Source organism: Prinia subflava, chromosome 26 (genome assembly GCF_021018805.1).
Source record: "Prinia subflava isolate CZ2003 ecotype Zambia chromosome 26, Cam_Psub_1.2, whole genome shotgun sequence".
NCBI lineage: Eukaryota > Metazoa > Chordata > Aves > Passeriformes > Cisticolidae > Prinia > Prinia subflava.
Window position 1 is genome coordinate 3407861 of NC_086272.1, and position 19590 is coordinate 3427450.

Sequence of the window (19590 nt, forward strand, 5' to 3'; positions counted from 1 at the left end):
AGTGAACAATCCAATGTGAGGGGGAGAAAGGAGCAAGGGCAGGAAGAGCGGGAGAAGGGAGGGAGGGAGATCAGTCAGAAGGGCAGCACCACCCATGGATCCAGCAGTGTCCTGTTGGTCCTTCTTCCCTTGAGCTTCTCAGTGGTGGGGGGTCCTGAGGTCATTCTGAACTTTTCCCTGTTTATCCCTTTGAGCAAACCAAGGAATTAGTGCTCATGGGCTACCCAGCTCTCTAATGCCACTGCTTCAACAATTCCCTGGCCTTGGTGCTGATCAGTCCCGGCTCAGGCTGTCTCTTCTCTTCAGCCGGAGCTTTCTGGGGTCGGTGGCCGTGAGTTGGTGGTCGCCATCTGCCCCTCTGCAGTGGCCTTTGACCCAGTCGGAGCTGATTCCAGCTCGGGGGCTGGGTTGGATTTCCCTGTCCAGCACCAGGGATCCATTCTGCTCCCCCAGCTTTGTTTACCTCCCCCAGGGTCTGGGATAAGCCCCGCACAATTGTCCCACCTTGATCTTATCTTCGGGTGCTCCATTCTGCGCCTGTCTCATGGCAAAGTCCTCCTGTGGTGACAGTGTTTGGGACGGGCAACTGCTGTTCCTCAATCCCAACCCCAGTGGAGCCTCCCCAGCCCCCAGGAGTCCTCCCTGGGTGTCCCCAAGGTGTCCCCCAAATGTTCCAGCCCGGTGATGCCCTGGTGACCCCCCAGCCCCTCTCCATGCAGGTCCCAGAGCACAACGAGCTCTTTGAGGCTCTGCACTGTGACATCTTTGGGGCTCCAGTGCCGACGGCGCTGTCAGTGCTGGTGCCCATGGAGATGTGAAATGCCTTCAACAAGTAGTGGGGGTGGCCTTCATCGTCACCATCATCTTCATCACCACAACCACCCACACCATCAACCTCATCCCATCATCTTCATCACCAACACCTCCATCATCATCACCCAATACCATCAACCTCCATCCTCGCCACCACAGCACCAACAGCACCATCATCACTCTCATCTTCTTCATCACCTTCATCTTCATCACCCACACCATTGACATCATCACCATTACACTACTGACACTATCATCACCATCATCATCATCATCACCACGTACCTCATCTTCCTCACTCCTGCCATCATCCACACTGTGCTAACTCCATCACCAATATCCTCATCATCCAATACCTCTGACACCGTCACCATGGCACCCGTAACACCATCATCACCTTTATCATCTTCATCACCCACACCATCATCTTCATCAGTGACACCTCTGTCTTCATCACCCACACCTTCACTTTCATCCTCAATACCATCATCAGCATCATCTTTGTCATCACCATCTTCATCACCCACACCATCATCTTCACCACCAACCCAAATCAACACCAACAAACACCATCATCATTACACACCACCATGGACACCATTACCACCACACCACCCACACCTTCATCTTCATCACTACCAGCATCATCACCAATCAACTCCAATACAACCAACACCATCACCGTGACATTGAGAACATCATCATCATAATCATCTGTGGGTTTGGTATCTCCTTCTCTTCTGTTGTTAGAGCCGGGATTAATTGCTCGAGGGACGCAGTTCGTGTTTGGACTCAGATGTTTATTAATTCTTATCTTTAGTACAGTCTCACAAGTTGTGAGTTCTAGCTAACAAGTGAAAAGTGGCTCTGTCTCTAACTCTTTCCAAGGTCTTTTAAGCACAAATTCTCCAATTATGAAATGAGACCTAGATTATTTTTACTTTTCACCCAATAACCAAACACCCGTAGTCCACAATGTGGATTTCCTTACCCAATTACAATATACCACCCAAACCCATGAAGAAGATGAAAGAACTTAGCCTATGCCCTAAATCCTCCATCTTGCTCTCTATATATTACTATATTCTTAAACCTTAAAATCCAAGTTTTCCACCCTGTGACATCACACACTTCTATTCAAACTGCACACCCATAATCCCAGTGCTATCACTCAATTTTGGAAGCCTTTTCCATGGCCTCAGGTCAAATGTAGTGCTTGCCTGAGGGTCAGGGCCTGTTAGCACAGAAAGCCTAAAATTCTCAGTTTCCAGGCTTCCAACAATCATCACCACCATCACTGAACACATCATCATCATCACCACCATCACCATGGCCACCATCTTCATCACCCAACTCCATCATAATCATCACACGACCATCAACACCATGCCCTTCATGATGTCCCCGTGTCCCTTTTATGCGTTCCCCCATGTCCTCCTCCATGGCAACCCATCCCCTCCCCCACCTTCCATCCCCTGTCCATGTCCTGCTGTGTGCCCCACCCCCATGGTGACCCCCAGATGTTCCTGATGGACCCCTCAGGCTCTTGAAGAACAATCCCTGGCCCAAATGTCTCCCACCACCATGTCCCCCTGTGTCTTCGTGGTGTCCCTCATCCCCCTGTCCCCCCAGGGTGACCCCTTCATGGCTCAAGGTCCCTCCCAGCCTGTTGGAGAACCAGATGCTGCCCTGGGTAAACATCTGCCTGATGGGCTCCATCCATCCTCTGTTCCCACCATGTGCCCCCCATGTCCCTCCCCATGATGACCTCCCAATCTCTCCCGCCATGGTGATCCCCCAATGTCCCCATGTCCCCCACAGCCTGCCAGAGAACCAGCTGCTGGCCTGGATGCCACCCTGGGTGAACATCTGCCTGATGGGAAGGACCCAAACCCCTGGATTGTGGGGTGCTAGGTGAGGATCCCCAAGATGGGGTTGGCAGGAACCCCAGTTGGGCAGGAGATGGGTGCAGGGACCCTTGAATTGGTGGGTTCAGGGTCGTGGGTGTGACAACCCCAATTTTGGGGGTGTTGCATGGGGGGAACATGAGGTTTGGAGGAAATGGGGGGGTATTGGTGCAAGGGGGCTCCATTGTGAGGGGAGGGATGGTTTGGGGTACCCCGAATTTCAAGGGTGGTGAAGAACCAATATTTGAGGGGAGTACAAATTTTGGGACAGACTCCTGGATTGGGGCATTCTGGGTGTGGACTGATGTGGGAGGACCCCTGGACTGGGGAGACAGTGAGGTCCCAGTTTGGGGGATAACTCCTGAATTGTTGGGGATCATAGGAGGGGGAACCCCAACATTGAGGTCAGTGGACACCCTTGAATTGGGGGAATCTGGGGAGAGGACCCAAATTTGTGGGGATCAGTGCTGTGTGTGATGTGAAACCCTAATTTTAAGTCAATGACTGGGGGCACCTCCCCATTTTCCACACCCCATCTTGGGCCTGAGGGATTGGGTATCGCTCTGAGGTCCCCCTGACCCCCCTCTCTTCCCCAGATGATTTTGGGGGTGCGCCGGGCCGGGGGCTTCACCCGCTGGTTGGGGGTCGAGTGCTCGAGTGCAGATGAGGCTCTGGCAGCTGCAGGGGCAGGGGCTGACATCGTCCTGCTGGACAACCTGGCCCCACAGGTGAGCCCCAAAATCCGAGGGGGGCCAACAACGGTGGGGCCCCAACTGTGGGCTGGACCCCAAAAACGAAGGCTGAATTGTGAAAACGGGAGATAGACCTGAAGAATGGAGGGAAAAGCTCCAGAATGTGGGGGGTCACCACATAGATCCAGGATCTGCCCAGCCCCCCAGGAGACCCTAAAATCAAGGGTGTGGCAAAAATGGGGCTCTCAGGTGTGAAGCTGCACCACTAAACTGGAGGGAATCTGCTGTAAATGTGGAGCAGCCTCAAAGGTAAGGCAGAGAACCCAATCTTTGGGGGTCAAAATGTTGGAAAACCCCAATTTGGGGGGTATTTTTGGTGGGAGGACAGCAATTTTGGGCAACGGTGTGTGGGAAATGCCTGGATTGGAGCGATTGGGTGGGGGAACTGAAGCTTTAGGGGAGTTTGGGTTGAAAGGATTCTGATTTGGGGCATTTATGGAGGATATGCACCCTGGATTAGAGGGTGCAAGGTGGAAAGAACCCAATTTTGATGGTCAGTGGGTTGGAGAACTGAAATTTGGAGCTGTTCCTGGTGCTCAGGCCTTTCTGTAGGTCCTTTGGTGGTGAGGAGTCTCCATTGGGCAGATTTTGGGAGGTTTCTGATTTACGGGACTCCCAATTTTGCAGAGACAACGGTTACCAGGCAGCACCAATGCCTAAGAGGCCAAAACACCCCAAAGACCCCAAAACTGCACCTGGGCTCCCTCCAACCCCCTCCCCACCTAAGGGAGAGCCTAAACCCACCCTGGGGTCCCTCTGCACCCCTTTTCTCTCTGTACCCCCAAATAAACCCCTCCCCTACACATTCCCCCAGTTTGATTGGGGTGTCACCCCCAAAATCCACCAGCCAGTGCAAAACCAGCCACTTCAGAACCAACTAAACGGGGGGTCATGGCCACTGACCCACTGACCCCCGACTCCAAACCAGCGTCAGTCCTGCTGCTCAGCACTGGGATCGGCCTTTTGCAGACACCCCCAGCTCCTCCCTGAGAAACTGCAATGAAAAATAGGAAATGCCTCGCGTTGGGGTGGAAAGTGGCAGCCAGGGAATGAACCCTCAGGTGCAACAAGAGTTCAAGGGTGCCAACCCTGGTCTGAGGATCCCAAAGTCCAGTCTGAGAGGCCCAAACCCCAGCTGGGGGGGGCCAAGATGTGAGCTGGAGCATCTCAAACCCTGGGATGGCATCAGTGTCCAGGACAGGCCAGGGCACATTTTGGGTTTGCCAGCCCATCCCGGGGAAAGGCAGAGCTGAAACTGCAGGGCCAAGGACTGAAAGCAAAGAGGAGCCAATGTCCCCAATGGCAAGGGACAGGGAGGAGGCGTGGCAGGAGCTGGGGCTGCAGGAGAAGGAGCCACGCGGCTCATGGGGCAGGAGGAGGAGATGCCAAGGGTGCCCAAGGGCACTGGAGCAGCTGCACTGCAATTCCCAGCTGCAGCAGGCAGGCAGCACAGCTGGGGCTCCTCATCCCTTCCAAATCCTCATCCTGGCCCAAGAGGGGGACAAGGGGAGCCCAAAGGGCAGCACTGGCCCTGCCCCCCCTTCCCAGTGGCTCTTGCACAGCGCTGATCCCATGGCATGGCCATTGGCAGATCCCACAGAGCAGGATCCAGGAAAGAGCAGCTCCACCTGCTTCCCTCAGCCCCTGCACCTGATGCTCTGGTGCCAGGGCCCAGCTTCCCCATGGAATGGCCAAGCTGTTTCCCCCCTGGAAGGCTCCTACTGCTCTCCTGCACCATCAGCCCTTTGCCAAGAGCCCTCCCAGCTTTCTGGCACAGCCACACAAGCTCCTGCTCCCCATTTCTCACTGGGGGCTCCTTCCCCAAGCCCCCTCTGCTTTCCTGCTGTCCCCAGCACAAGCCAGGGCACCCCAGAGCCCCTGAGGGTGGAGGTGGATAACAAAGCACCCCAAGGTGCAGGTGAAACACACAGGAAGAACAAATCCCCAAAATTAGGGGGGGCTGACTGCAAGGGAAAGCTTCCCAGGGGTGCAGGGTGGATCCAAGAGCTGCCAGGATCAGATGGATTTGAGCCATGGCACAGCTTGTCCCTGGAGCAAGAGCAATGCCCAGTTCTGCCCTGGGGACTCATCTGGCAGCTCCCCAGCAGTGGGTGACACCTTGTGCTGTGCATTCCCAGCTCCCCAACAGCGGGTGACACCCTGTGCTGTGCATTCCCAGCTCCCCAGCGGTGGGTGACACCCTGTGCTGTGCATTCCCAGCTCCCCAGCAGTGGGTGACACCCTGTGCTGTGCATTCCCAGCTCCCCAGCAGTGGGTGACACCCTGTGCTGTGCATTCCCAGCTCCCCAGCAGTGGGTGACACCCTGTGCTGTGCATTCCCAGCTCCCCAGCAGTGGGTGACAGCCTGTGCTGTGCATTCCCAGCTCCCCAGGAAGCTGCAGACAAGGTTTATGGGGAAGCCACTTCTGTTGGGTCATGGGGTGCAGGAGGGATGCCCCAGCTTTCCAAATGCCTGAGAGGAGCCTGGCAGCAGCTGGATCCAAGGGCAGCCCCAGGCAGGATCAGGCGCTGTGTCTGGATCCCAGCTCTGGGCTGCTGGAATGTCCTGGGTTGAAGCGCAGACCTGCGGGAAGCACAAAACATTGCAGGCTCAGGGCCAGGCTGAGCAGAGGTGCAGTTCCCTCCTGCACACTCACTGCCACCTGCAGCTGCAGCAGCCCCGCTGCACACGGGGAACCTGCCCAGCTCTGCAGCACACGGGGCTCAGGGACAGCCCCGAGCCAACATTCCCACATGCACCTGGCCACCAACTCCCAAAGCAGGCAACTGGGGCCACCTGAGAGCCCCTCGTGGCCACAAACCCCACGCCTCGGCCACAGCTGCACCTGCCCCGCCTGGCAATGGGGCACAGCCCAACCGGGGACCCCTCTCCTCCAGCCGCCTCAAACTCGGCCATGGGGACTCGATCCCAGCCTTGGGAAAAGCTCCACTGCCGCAGGGATCGGCGGCTTGCCGGGCCTCAGAGTAATTCTAGAGCTAAAGCGGTGAGAGACATCAGCTGGGCTCAGCTAATACATGCCAGCGCTCATCCCGGGCCCGGCAAGCGCCTCCTCCTCCTCCGGGTGCCCGTCCCCGTCCGGCGCGGCGCTCCCAGCCCCGAGCCGCTGTTCCCAGCGCGGTTCGCTCCCTCCGGCTGCAGCTGGGCCCCGGGGCGCAGCCCTTGGCACGGCGCTGGAGCCAGCGGGACAAAACCCCCCCGGGGCCGCCCCGGCACGGCCCTTCCCGCGGCCCCGGCTCGGCGGCACCGCCATCGGCCTGAGCGGCCTCCCTGGGCCGCCCGGCCCGGCCCGGCCGCTCCGCCCTGGGCCGCGCCGTTCCGGCCTGGCCGCGCTCGGGGCAGCGCCTGCGGCACCGCGCCCTTGGAGCGGCCCCTGCCACAGCCCCGGCACCGCCACCCTCGGGGGCTCTGCCCGGGGGTTCCGTGCCCGCGGGGCTCCGTGCCCGCGGCTCCCGCCGCTCCCCGCCCGGGGCCCCTGCCGGCAACGAGACGCCCCGCGACCCTCCCGGGATCCCCTCCTGTCCCCGGGATCCCGTCCTGTCCCCGGGATCCTCTCCCGTCTCCGGGATCCCCTCCCGTCCCCGGGATCCCCTCCCGTCCCCGAGATCCCCTCCCGTCCCCGGGATCCCCTCCCGTCCCCGGGATCCCCTCCCGTCCCCGGGATCCCCACCTGTCCCCGGGCCCGTCCCGCACCACGCGGCCGCTCCCGCCGCCGGTTCCGCTCCCAGGGCCATCCTCCCGCAGGAGGAGCTGCCGCCGGGATCCGCCCGCCTGCGCCTCCGCCTCCCTCCTCCCCAGCCCGTCCCATCGCTCCTCCCTCGCCCTCCATCCCTGCAGGGTGGCCCCTTCCACAGCGCCGCCATCGGCACCTGCGGGGGCCGTGCCCGCTGGGGCCGTACCCGAGCGCTCCGGGAAATGTTTCCTTCTCAGCTTTTTCTTAGCCCTGCAGCTCTCCAGGCACGGGGGATCCCCTTGGGGCAGCACCAAGGCTTTTCCACCTGCCTCCCTCACCTCGCCCTGGTCTCCCTGCTGTCCCCAAACCATCGGGAAAAGCTTTCCAACTCTCTCTTTGCGATATTAAAGGCAGGCCTTGCTTTGTTTTGGCGCTGGGATCACACAGCCCCAGCTATTTCACACACCAGCTCCTCTCTATGTCACTAATACAAATCCATCCCTTTTCAAAAACTCATATGGATTTGCTGAACGTTCCCACAACTTCATGTACATATTTAATGACTTCTGAGAACTCATTTACATCAGAGGAAGGGATCTCCCAAGGGTCTCTGGGGGGTTGTTTGGGGAACATCCCATTCCTCAAATGATCCTGTTATGGTCATGAGCCTCCTAAACCCAGTTTGTCACCTTTGAAGGCGTCCCAGCTCCGGGATGTGGCCAAGACACACCTTTGCCCCAGCACTGCTCAGAGCCCAGGCTGTATTTTCATGGCTCAGACACCACTTGCACAAGGAGATGGCTGAAGGCAGGAGTGAGCACTGGCTGGGAATGTTCAGGGAATTCACAGCTCTAAACACTGTTTGTCAGCATTCCAGATGTTCCCAGCGTTTGTAGAAGATTGCCCCAGCTCTGTGCTGGTTTTCTCCCTGGAGCCCCAGCGCCAGTGGCCAACATGCCTGGATGTGGGTCAGCTCCGTGCCTGGCGGTGCCTCCAGCACTGAGCGCCCTCAGGGGCAGCCTGAGGAGCTGGGAATGCCAGGCCAGGTGGGAGAGGCTGATGCTGCCCGGTGTGTGCACAGGAATGAGGCCGTGTCTCCTTGCAGGGCATTTGCAGGGCAAGGCCCAGCTCAGCCCACACTGCCATGCCCAAACCCAGCCCATTTCCTGCACGCTTTTCCACAGGATCAGTTCATTCCCGTTCCCATTGCCCCATCCCTCTCCTTTCCTCCCAGCACATACGAGCCTCCCTCACACACCGTCATTACCACAGACCCGTAACAAGGAATTCTGGCTCAAGGCATGAGAAATAAGGATTCACTTTAGTCTTTCTTGAGATCTGGCTGTTGGAAGGCTCCAAACCTACAGTGTTTCCTGTGGATGTCGGGAACTGGGGCCCTGGAGCCTAAGTGCCACAGCCAGCTGGGCCCTTCCACAGGAGGAAAAGTCAGGGGTTTTTTAAGTTCCCTGAGGCTGATCCAGTTGCCATCACCCAAGCCCCAGGAATAATCAAAGCGAGTGGATCAGTGCCATTAAAAACATGGAAACAGCCCAAATCCGACCATCAGGTTTGCTCATCCAGGTTTGCTGGGGAAGGGTTTTGTCTCCTTTGCTGCTGAAAGCCAAAGGGAGATTTGGAAAGAGCGCTAAGATCCCTGTGGGGTTTAGGGATGTTTGGGATGATCAGTCAGTGGGATGAGCTCAGGGCATGGATGGGGTCCCAGAGCCTGTGCTGGGTCAGGCACAAGAACAGGAGTTGGATGGAAAAGGGGTTTTCCCATGTTCTTCTGATGGAGAAATGCAGCACAATCCCTTTCCCTGGAATAGCAGGCCTGGAGCTGGTGCATCCCTCAGGCCTTGTACCTGCCCAGGTGCTCAGGGGCAATGATCACTCACTGGATCTGTGCTGTGCCCTCCTATATCTGCAGGGAAAACCAGAGACAGGTGAGCCAGCAGCTGGGAAAGGTGTTTGACCAGAGTCTGCACACCTGTGACCCCTCCCTGAGCCAAGCCAGGGGGCAGGAAGAGGCAAAACTTGGAAAAATTAGTGTGACAATGACCCATAAGAGGCAATAAGCACATCCAGGTGTGTGTTCAGTGCAGGAGGGATCCAGGGATCCCCCAGGCAGAGCCCAGGTTGCCTCCAGGACAGCAGAATTTTGGGATTTTAGTATTTCAGCTCCCAATCCTGCCTGAAGCTGCTTTGGCAAATCACTCCCATACCTGCAAATCCACTTTCTCTGAAGTCACAAAATCAGGATAATATTCCCTGTGGTCAATATGGTGCGTGAATTCATGTTCTTATGGATTATAGTATGTTAAATCATAAATACAAACTGTAACTATGTCATGTGAAATGTAACCTTAGTTCCAGCCAGCCACGGAATTGACAAATTCCGAGGCAGGCAACACCCAGAAACCACCTTTTAGGAGGAGACAATGAAATGTTGGGAACCTGGGGCACCGTCATTGGCATCAGAAACGAGGAACATTAAAATAAGCAATCAGTTCTTCCTCTAGAGGCAGCAGAGTCATCAGAGCTCCACCATCTCGCTGATCACTGGAGAAGAACATCTGTCCATTCAAAATTTCGGCTCCCATTCACCCACGGGAGGACCCAAATTGACACTTCTCCCTCCCACAGGAGACCCCATTAGCAGACCAGTGACACCGATAAATTCGAATAACTATTCCAGGGAAACAAAGAACTGTGGGGAAATCTTATGCCAGGGGCAAAATAAAGTGTATAAAACCTGGACCCCAGACGGGGCCAATTCGTGAACACTGGGGGACTGCAGTGCGACAGAGGCTGCTTTCCGTTCACCCTTTGACGATCCCGGGTCATCGTCACCGTAACTCCGCTTGTTGGTTTTACCGAAATTCTGTAATTTGACTTTTTTAATAAATCAAATTATATTCCAATTGCCACAGTTAATTGGCATTTATATGATTGTAAGAGTCGGTCCGAAAATCCCTCACTTACCTCACGACTGTCAGAGGCTGAGACCCCCATGGACTCTGAGCCACAGCACAGGCCAAGTTTTCCCTGCACCTGCTGTCACCGGACCAAGACGCCCTCCTCAGGGACCCATGCATGAAACAATGGGGACTGTTACGGTTTCTGGCCATGTTTGCAAAGAGATGTTCCTACACTGACCGTACTTGGTAAGACCTGAGCTGCACCGCTCCCCCTATTGTGAAAGAACACCTGCGATGCCCACGAGACCGACCCCCCTTCTTGGCATCTTGCCTCTCGCTTCGAAAAAGAACTATAACAACCCCACCAGGAGAGCAGGCTTTTGAGATCTCCCCAACGGACGACGGCTCTATTGACCTACGTGCCACGAGGACTGCGAAGGTGGTCTATTGGCAACGACGTCACGAGGACCCCCGTCTGTCAGTTGGTAGCTATACCCTTTCTTTACCCCCCTTTTCTCTCCCTCTCTCTCTCCCTCTCTTCTTTCCCCTTCTTTTCTATCGCATAACTGTGTGTATCAATAAAGATACAATTGATTTCATTTGAATTAAGTTATCACTGCCTCTTTTTGCACTCTGAAATCAAAACGAACCATCACGACCATCCATTGGCTCGTGACATTAAATTGGCGTCACGGACAGGATCCTAAGGTTGACAATGCAGTAATTACAAAAGAGTGCAAAACTGAACCTGCCGACTGCTGGTATAATTTTACCCTAACTCAAACAATGGACGTATCATGTAGTTGGTTCAATAATTCGGCAAACAGGTTAGGTCTGAGAGGCTTAGCACATAAATTTAGAATAAATGCCATGGCTAGGCCCATACTGAAAACAACAGCACCATCTGTCATAGAAGTAACAGAGAGCACACCCATTACATCCCGGATCGTAGAAACAACTCAGAGCACTCCTATCACATCCCGAATGGTAAAAACAGTAGAAAGCACTTCCAACCACTCCACCACACCACAAATAGTACACACAATTACACCGCAAAAGGTAGCAACAACATCTCAAAAGACAGAGATAACTACCTTCAACTATTCTGTCACTCCCAACTCACAAAACCTAATTAACATTGAATGGCCATGGTCCCAAGCTTTTACTCACTTTACTGGATCCATGGGAAATGTGAAAGGTTTGAACCTGTTAACTGTTGTTATGCATGATAATCAAGTGTACACTGGGTGGGAGTGGGAACATCGAGATAGGATTTGGCAACTACAAGGGAGGATAGGAGAGAGAATTAGTATAGGCTGTCGGATGATTAATGGAACTGTTCAACACAAAGCAAATCAAATTACTGTTACAACAGACCAGGCAAGGTACGGCAAGGTTTGCACGTCCCCTAGAATACAGGATTGTTGGTATGATTTTTTCTTAACACAAACTGTAGAAGTAGTTTGTCTTTGGGCCAACGATGATGATGGACTCTCTGTAAAGTTTAAAATAAATGCTGTAGCTCAACCTGTTACTGTCAGCCCTAGTACTCAAGCAAAACCACCAGTTGCACTAAGCCCAAAAATCTTCAAAATTGGACCATATATAATCAGGAAAACAGGCCAACAACAATTATTGTTCAATCCGACATGGTCTCTTAAACAAGTTAAGTTATTGGTGCAAACTAACGTCTCTGAAATTCAGCCTGCTTGTTCACCTTTCCTGCAAACTTCTTTTGAAGGATGGACGACATGGTTAAGAAGGCGCAGCCCCCCTGAAAGGCGCGTGCCAAGAGACGTCACCGGTGCCATAGGAACAGGATTGGGAATCTTGAACAGCATTGACTCAGAGGTATTAATGAACAAATTAGCTGCCTCAGCCAGAGATTTGGCTAAATTACAGCACCCTCTACGGTCGTCCTTATTGGCTTTAGGAACGACTCAATGGCTTTTGTCCAACATATTGCCTAATTGGGAGAACGTAAACACAGACGATCACAATTTGATAATTGATGCACTTAATGTTACTCAAAACAATGTCTCTCTGGCTCTCAGCTGTGTCCAAGCTCAATTGTGGATGCAGTCGGTCGCCGCCTCGATCATAAGAGAGGGCGAAGAAGGCATTTTCCCCACTGAAATTCGGAAAATAATTTGGGATAATGCCAATGATTTTGAAAAAGATTTCCAGTCCTGGTGGAACTTAGTAAACTTCACTTACAATTCAGTAACAAATACAGCTACAGCTTTTGTGTTAACTATTAGCAATGCTTCAGTGTACACTATTTTCCCCATCATTGCATTAGGACTGAACCATGACGGAGCTACTCTCTACCCTCTTGAACATAGGGAGTGGGCCCGTCAAGTCGATAAAAAATGGCAAACTGTTAACTTAGAATCCTGCATTGTCCGAGAACAACAAGGCTTTATCTGTGAAAGTAACGCAATCGCAGCACGGGACATTTGCTTAGATACAGAGCAGAATATCTGTCACTTTGAGGTACACCCTAATGAAACTTCTGAAACAGTTCTTGTGTATATAGGCAATGGATGTGCATGCTTTAGGACTGCTTGTGATGTAGTAACCATAGAGAATGTTATTCTAGAAACTAAAAATCATTCGAATTTTTGTGCTTGTAACTTTACCAAAATAACAGCCTGTGATTTCTCATACTCAGCTCCAGTTACATCTTACCAGCTTCTGCAATCTAACTACACACTGATCCACAAGCTATGGCCTACTCCGATTGGTATGAATCTTACTTTAACAAAACAATTCTTGCTCCACCAAGATCTAATTAGGATTTTAAGGAAAATTAAGAAAAACGGACAAAAGACTCTGATAACTGTCCATCACAATGTGGAAGAAATCCATCGTGTTCTGGAAAGGGTAAGAAAGGATACTGAGCACAGGTGGATGGATACACTTTTTGGGTGGTCACCCACAGCTACGAGTGTCCTGAATAGATTGTCTCATCCAATTGTTGTTCTTTTGATTTTAATTTTGATTGGTTTTGTTTTGTCAGCATTCTCATTCTTTCTGAATTGGAGAGTGATGAAAGAGCTGAAACGACTAGACTCTGTAATGTATGCACACAATCTGGTGTACATACCTCCCCCGATAGATATACTCAGAGATAATACACGTATCTAGAGATGTTGACACAGGACAAAATATACAAGTAGGCCATGGCCGCGGACTGTGAAATGGATTTTGCCTAAGTAATACATATATTTTAAGAAAATTATGTATTTTGATTCTTGTGATTTGTGTTAATCATTTTTAAGTTTGTTTATGCTACATGAAAATTGTTTTACAATAATTTTTTGCCTTGATTGAAAATTGTTTTAATTAATACTGCTATAATCCTCTTAAAAATTGTTTTAAGACTTTTTGCTTTGAATACTTAAAAAAAAATTGTTTTAATTAATAATATTATTTTAATTAATATTGTTAAGATTTTGTCTTGATTATTTGGTTTTGTGAATCATTTATCATCATGATTCGTTTAAGAGTTTTATTAATCAACAACAATTATTTGTTTTGAAATTTTAATGTCATTGGATTTGTTTTGTCATAATGATTTGTTTTGAGATATTAACAATTAATATTAATCATTATGATGTCTCTTGTTTTTCCTTTTCCTTCTCTGTTTCTTTTTTTTTTTCCCCTCTCTCTTTCTCTCGACTCTATTTTCCGGGGTATACCACTGACACTGACAATGAGTCCTGAAGACTTCAGAACAACGCAACGAACGCGACTGATGGAGCTCTCCTGCCGACCAGTCATGAGTCACGGGGTGGTGTAAGAGTCGGTCCGAAAATCCCTCACTTGCCTCACGACTGTCAGAGGCTGAGACCCCCATGGACTCTGAGCCACAGCACAGGCCAAGTTTTCCCTGCACCTGCTGTCACCGGACCAAGACGCCCTCCTCAGGGACCCATGCATGAAACAATGGGGACTGTTACGGTTTCTGGCCATGTTTGCAAAGAGATGTTCCTACACTGACCGTACTTGGTAAGACCTGAGCTGCACCGCTCCCCCTATTGTGAAAGAACACCTGCGATGCCCACGAGACCGACCCCCCTTCTTGGCATCTTGCCTCTCGCTTCGAAAAAGAACTATAACAACCCCACCAGGAGAGCAGGCTTTTGAGATCTCCCCAACGGACGACGGCTCTATTGACCTACGTGCCACGAGGACTGCGAAGGTGGTCTATTGGCAACGACGTCACGAGGACCCCCGTCTGTCAGTTGGTAGCTATACCCTTTCTTTACCCCCCTTTTCTCTCCCTCTCTCTCTCCCTCTCTTCTTTCCCCTTCTTTTCTATCGCATAACTGTGTGTATCAATAAAGATACAATTGATTTCATTTGAATTAAGTTATCACTGCCTCTTTTTGCACTCTGAAATCAAAACGAACCATCACGACCATCCATTGGCTCGTGACAATGATACGATAGGATATGATGATATGATATATGTTATACTACATTACATTGTGTTATGTTATATATTATATTACATTATGTTATATATCATATCATATATCATTATCATATCTTATATCAACAAGGCAATAAAAAGAGGTATAATTTGCACCATGATAATAATAACATGTTAATACATAAATGCAGAACCCAATGTTATTTTTATAAAATAATGTCATTTTTAACAAGTGGAAGTGGGGAGCAGTGGGCACTGCAGGTCTGCCCAGCAGCTGTGGAGCCCGAGCCAGAGGAATTTCCTGTTTCTTTTCCTCTCTGACACCTCTTTCCTATTTCCCTACTTCACATTTCTTGTTCAGGGTTAAAAATGAAGCACACTCCTCTGAAAATTTTTAAGAGTTTTAATAAAGGATAATAAGGGATAAAACAGAAAGCAAAAGACACAGGTGCTGCCAAATCCAGTACACACCCACTGCTTCAGTCTGCAGTCTTTTATACTGTTGCAGATGTATTATTTCCTCAAGTGATTTAGCAGATTTAGTTTGAGCTTGTTGACCACAATCTTAATTCAGATTTTCTGCAACCTTGCACACTTCAAGAGTTGAACACGTCGGAGGTCTAGGGTGGTCCTCTGATGCCACTTTAAGGGGTTTTGCTATTTCTCCTTTTATGCTCTTCTGCTCTCCGTTTCTGCTATCTTGGACATATACATTGCAATAATAATTATACCTTAAAATACATCCTTTGCAAGCGCACTTACATCTTATGAAAACCTCGCTTCCCTCTTTTACACTGCTTACAAGAATTTAGAAATATTATCCTACATCAAAGCAGTTTGGAACTTACCATATTTATTTACAAGAAAATACCGTTTTATAATTAAAGTAAATAAACTATAGCTAAATGCAGCTACTACATGACTGTTTATAACATTCAATTAAACACATCTTCAATAAAATCCAGAGGTTCTGGTGCTGTGGTCTCATTTGCACCTCACTGGGGTAGAGGCATCTCTCCCTCCTGGCACTGCAGCTCACGGCCAGGGGCCCTTCCCACTGCAATGGTTCTGGGATTCTGTCAGGGACTCACTTTCCTTTTCTTCTTCCCTCTGCTTGGAGCTGGCAATGGGCTGGAAAATGTCCAGCAAACCAACCTTTGCTGTCTGCTTTGTCAGCCTACACAGCTTCAGGACCTTGTCACCTGCCCCTTGGGCACAGCTCCCCTGGGCAGCAGGGCAGAACCGGCACCCTGGGAGCCTTGGGAATTCCCCTCTGGGATCCATGGCACACACTGGGATGATCTGGAATTTCAGTGTCCACGACACAGCACCCCACAACCCTCTCAAGAGCCCTGAGTTCACTCAAACCCACCATGCCCCACATTCCCTGGAAGTTCAGCCCATGTCCCCACCCATGCCCGTATCCCCACCATGCCCCCATTCTTGGCTCTCCATGTCCCCACTCGTGTCCATGTCACCCCCATGTCTCCATCCATGTCCATGTCACCATTCATGGCCACATCCCCTTGGGGTCCTGTTGTATCCAGGTGCCCACAGGGGGCCAGGAAGATGTGCAGACCACCAGCCAGCTCTCTCCCTGTCTTGGTTTGACAGACAGGAATCTGCTAGGGAAGGGCAGGACCTCCCTAGGGGTGGAGAATTCAAATCCTCTCCTGTTGCCCGGAAAGCAAAAATCAACGACACGGAGGCAGAGGTCTTTAGTGAAAGCTGCTCCCCACCGAAAAAAGGGGCTAGCTTGTTTATTTCTTTTCCTTTTATAATTTTGTGGGTCTGGAAGCACATTGGCTCCTGGGGTTACTACTCCTTCACCTCACTGGCAAGACCAGCTGTCAACCAACATTGTTTTTAGGCTGGAAATATGTAAGCAAAGGACAGTGAACAAAAACAAGAAAGGTTGTTTATGTTCTAAAGCGTGAGAAAGTGAAAAACTGACTCTTAATATTGCAACAGTAGCTAAAGAACTGACTCTATCTTATAAGCAAGTAGAAGGCTTTAAAAAAATCTCAGAAAAACCAGGGCAACACTCTCCCTCCAAACGATGATGATGTAGAAAATTAAGGGGGGCTTTCAGGCAGAAGGATGGGGCCAGGAAGAACAGTTCTTCACTGGTATGTTGTGGATGCATGGCTGGAAAAGCAGGGACATGAGCACAATCCTGCTCTTTGGAGCCCCCGAGGAGGGGCTCCAAACCCATGCCAGGGTGCTCCGAGGAGGAAGGACCCACCCTGTGCCAGGAAGGCAGCCAGAGATGTGGCCAGAGCTCTGAGCTGGTGGTGCAAGAACAGCTTCACAATGGCAAGAAGCTGCGCCAATGCTCGGAATGTGGGAAGAGTTTCTGCACAAAGTCCAGGCTGCTCTGGCACCAGAAGATCCACACTGGAGAACGGTGCTACGAGTGTGGGAAATGTGGGAAGCGCTTCAGAAACACCTCTGGCCTGATGATCCACCAGAGAGTCCACACTGGGGAACGGCCCTATGAGTGTGGGGAGTGTGGGAAGAGCTTCACTATGAGCTCCCACCTGATAGTCCACAAGAGGATCCACACTGGTCAACAGCCCTATAAATGTGCAGAATGTGGAAAAGGCTTCACGAAGAGCTCCCACCTCAAAAGTCACCAGATGCTCCACACTGGGGAATGACCCTGTGTGTGTGGGCAGAGCAGGAAGAGCTTCCGTGACAGCTCTGGCCTGATCATGCAGCAGACAGTGCACACTGGGGAATGCCCCTACACGTGATCAGAATGTGGGAAGAGCTTCATCCAGCACTCCAAGCTGCTTATCCACCGGCAGATGCACAGCGGAGAGAGGCCCTAACAGTGTCCTGAGTGTGGGAAGAGCTTCTCCCAGAGCTGTGCCGTGACCCAAGAGCAATGGAGGCAGCAGGAAGGGAAGCCCTACAAGTGCCCCGCGTGCGGGAAGAGCTTTGTGCGCTGCTCCAACTCCATCCCCCATTGGAGGAGCCCATTGGATGATCCCCAGTGAGCTGGGTTGCGCAGAGCCTTGGGGATCCATGGTCCTGGTGATCCATGTGTGCAAGTGTTGGGGATTACATTTGTTTCTTTTTCACTTACAGAATTTTTTTCCCATAAGTTGCTAGAAGTCTAGCAACTGTGTGCTTGATTTAAAGAAAGAAGTGTCTAAAGGAGATGGCAGCACCGGGCTACACCTGTTGTTTTTGGATCTCTGAGAGTTTCCGTCAGAGGAGGGAGATAAGTGGAGTTTTGGGAGATGTAAAGGACAGAGCTGGGGGCAGCTGCTTGCTCTTGCTCTCGGCATGGGAGAGAGGACGGTCGGGCTGGTGCTCGCTGCGGGAAGAGCTCGCGGTCATCACTGCATCTTGCCCTGGGAAATTGCCGACATCTGCTCATGTGCTCGTGTGCCCAGGGATTCTGAGCTTGCCTCCCCCTGCCCTGCTGGGCCCGCCGTCTCGCCATCGCGGCCTATTCGGGGCTGCTTTGAGGCTTTCTGCTACTCTGTAGCCCTGCCGTGCCCTGCCGTGCCGGGACATCCCTGCTGCTCCAGCTACCAGCGCAGAGCTTCTGAGCTCATCCATCAGCCCGGGGCTTTCCACCCTTCCAGCTTGGCCTCTCGGAGTCCTGCTGGGCCACCGGGATCAAACTGCCCCAGGCTTTGTGAAAGAAAGCCCTCGAGGTTCCTGGTTCTGTTTATTATTAATGCTGTAGTTGTTGTTTGTTTGCTTTGTCATACCTACAGTTGGCCGGGGAATCAGCCAGAGTCAGGACAGCACTCATAAATATAAGTTAAAAATCCTGCTCGTTTATTCAGCTATTTGGCTTACATTTATACTGTGCTAAGCATATCATGCACCTAACTCTGAACATCATTGGTTAAACCATAGTGTTCATGCGTCCTTGCAGTAGACATAATTGGTTCAGAAGCTCTGTCCACGAGGCTAAATGCTGCAAATCTTCCCTAACTTATGGTCAATGCATCCTGTCTAGCATCCTGTTACAGCTACTGTTCCAAGCTTTACTTCCTCCTTATCCCATCTAAGGAATGGTTCAAGGACGTTTCATCTTCTACTCATCCCTTAAGCTAAGAGCAGGATTGTGCACATGTCCCTGCTTTTCCAGCCATGCATCCACAACATACCAGTGAAGAACTGTTCTTCCTGGCCCCATCCTTCTGCCTGAAAGCCCCCCTTCATTTTCTACATCATCATTGTTTGGAGGGAGAAGATTTGAATTCTCCACCCCTAGGGAGGTCCTGTCCTTCCCTAGCAGATTCCTGTCTGTCAAACCAAGACAGGAAGAGAGCTGGCTGGTGGTCTGCACATCTTCCTGGCCCCCTGTGGGCACCTGGATGCAACAGGACCCCAAGGGGATGTGGCCATGAATGGTGACATGGACATGGATGGAGACATGGGGGTGACATGGACACGAGTGGGGACATGGAGAGCCAAGAATGGGGGCATGGTGGGGATACGGGCATGGGTGGGGACATCAGGGCACACGGACATGGGTGGGGACATGGGCTGAACTTCCAGGGAATGTGGGGCATGGTGGGTTTGAGTGAACTCAGGGCTCTTGGGAGTGGTGTTGGGTGCTGTGTCATGAAACTGAAATTCCAGATCATCCCAGCGTGTGCCATGGATCCCAGAGGGGAATTCCCAAGGCTCCCAGGGTGCCGGTTCTGCCCTGCTGCCCAGGGGAGCTGTGCCCAAGGGGCAGGTGACAAGGTCCTGAAGCTGTGTAGGCTGACAAAGCAGACAGCAAAGGTTGGTTTGCTGGACATTTTCCAGCCCATTGCCAGCTCCAAGCAGAGGGAAGAAGAAAAGGAAAGTGAGTCCCTGACAGAATCCCAGAACCATTGCAGTGGGAAGGGCCCCTGGCCGTGGGCTGCAGTGCCAGGAGGGAGAGATGCCTCTACCCCAGTGAGGTGCAAATGAGACCATAGCAGCAGAGCCTATGGATTTTTTTGCAGATTTATTTTATTGAATAATTGAATAAACAATCTTGTAGTAGTTGGATTTCACTATAATTTATTTGCTTTAATTGCAAAATTGTAATTGCTTGTAAATAAATAT

At 51.4% G+C, this 19590-nt stretch overlaps 1 protein-coding gene and 1 non-coding gene across 2 annotated transcripts in view; one reads left to right on the forward strand and one right to left on the reverse strand.

Annotated features, from left to right (window-relative positions):
* Positions 1–19590, forward strand: part of LOC134562084 (zinc finger protein 239-like) — a 200387-nt gene that overhangs the window by 86866 nt on the left and 93931 nt on the right. The window lies entirely within an intron of this gene.
* LOC134562238 (small nucleolar RNA SNORD45) lies at positions 6447–6530 on the reverse strand. The gene has a single exon (XR_010083109.1). It is a non-coding gene; the product is annotated as a small nucleolar RNA SNORD45 (small nucleolar RNA).